This window comes from Saccopteryx bilineata, chromosome 9, assembly GCF_036850765.1.
Source record: "Saccopteryx bilineata isolate mSacBil1 chromosome 9, mSacBil1_pri_phased_curated, whole genome shotgun sequence".
Classification (NCBI taxonomy): Eukaryota; Metazoa; Chordata; class Mammalia; order Chiroptera; family Emballonuridae; genus Saccopteryx; species Saccopteryx bilineata.
Window position 1 is genome coordinate 71,861,426 of NC_089498.1, and position 1,484 is coordinate 71,862,909.

The 1,484-nt window shown below is 54.9% G+C and overlaps 1 non-coding gene across 1 annotated transcript; it reads left to right on the forward strand.

The window, feature by feature from the left end:
* Positions 1-1,012: 1,012 nt before the first annotated feature.
* TRNAS-AGA (transfer RNA serine (anticodon AGA)) lies at positions 1,013-1,088 on the forward strand. The gene has a single exon. It is a non-coding gene; the product is annotated as a tRNA-Ser (tRNA).
* The last annotated feature ends 396 nt before the right edge of the window (positions 1,089-1,484 follow it).

Below are 1,484 nucleotides of genomic sequence, written 5' to 3' on the forward strand. Positions count from 1 at the left end.
TAAGAGGACCGGGAGGTGAGATTAGCTGGCTCCAGAGTCCCAGTGGACCTGGGAGTAGAGTGGTTCTGAACACCAGTAGGTAGTAGCCCAGCATGCACTCACGGCCCCTGCTCCTTACTACACCTACCCACTCCAACTCTCCTCTGAAAGTTCTTCCTCGTGCTGGGTCCTCAGCCCTCTCCCGGTGATGTCCTGTTCTGTTCCTTGAGGCCTGGGAGGAATGGACTCCAGCTGCCAGTGTGGCCCCTCACTGTCCCCAGATGGACAGCGAGTTCCCAAGAGCCCTCAGTGCTGCCAGTGTGGGTTTCTGTCCTTGCCCTTCAGCTGGGCTGTGCAGAGCACCAGGTGTGGCACTGTCCTGGCCCTGGTTTGAATGTTCATGTCATCTAAACTTGCCTTTGCTTTTTAAGCAGTAAGCATAGCAATTAGGATACATAGGTTTTGAGCTGAGAAAGACCAGGGTTGGAAGCTGTACTTGGCCACTTGTCAGCTGTGCCATTTTGAGCAAGAGCTCACACAGTCTGGACTTCGGTTCCCACATTTGAATAGTAAGGGTAAGAATGGGGGACAAATCTCTCTCCCTTTGGGGGAAGCCTTCCTGGGTCACAGGGTAATATGACTGCCTTTCCATCTCGTTTCCCCCTGGGTTTTCACATTGCCCATGAGGTCCCAGGAGAGGACTTCAACACATGTCTGATACATTGTGGGCCATTTTGTCCCCTATCTTTCTGACTAGGGACCTTGGGGACGAGGAGCATGCACTTGTCCATCGTTCAAGCTGAGGCTGGGTAGCTCTAAGAGGGCTTCTGGTTTGGTGGGCTTCACAACATAGAGCAATCTACTAAGGGAGGTCAAGGCGCCCATCCTTCTTTCCCAGCTGCTGCCCTTTGTCTGCTTTACAAAAGCCCTAAAATCATAGGATTTGTGGAACTCGCCCCCTTGGAGGATGCCTACCCCTCCCACGTGCCCACACCTTGGGCCAGGGAATGCTCTTAAAACCAAATTTCTCTAGGCCCTGGCCAGTTGGCTCAGCGGTAGAGCGTCGGCCTAGAGTGCGGAGGACCCAGGTTCGATTCCCGGCCAGGGCACACAGGAGAGGCGTCCATTTGCTTCTCCACCCCTCCGCCACGCTTTCCTCTCTGTCTCTCTCTTCTCCTCCCGCAGCCGAGGCTCCATTGGAGCAAAGATGGCCCGGGCACTGGGGAAGGCTCTGTGGCCTCTGCCTCAGGCGCTAGAGTGGCTCTGGTCGCAACATGGCGATGCCCAGGATGGGCAGAGCATCACCCCCTGGTGGGCAGAGCGTCGCCCCTGGTGGGCGTGCCGGGTGGATCCCGGTCGGGCGCATGCGGGAGTCTGTCTGACTGTCTCTCCCTGTTTCCAGCTTCAGAAAAATGAAAAAAAAAAAATTAAAAAAACCAAAAAACCAAATTTCTCTAGCGCCTACTTGCTGGGAAAGGGTGGTGGTGACCTTGGAGTCTTAGAAC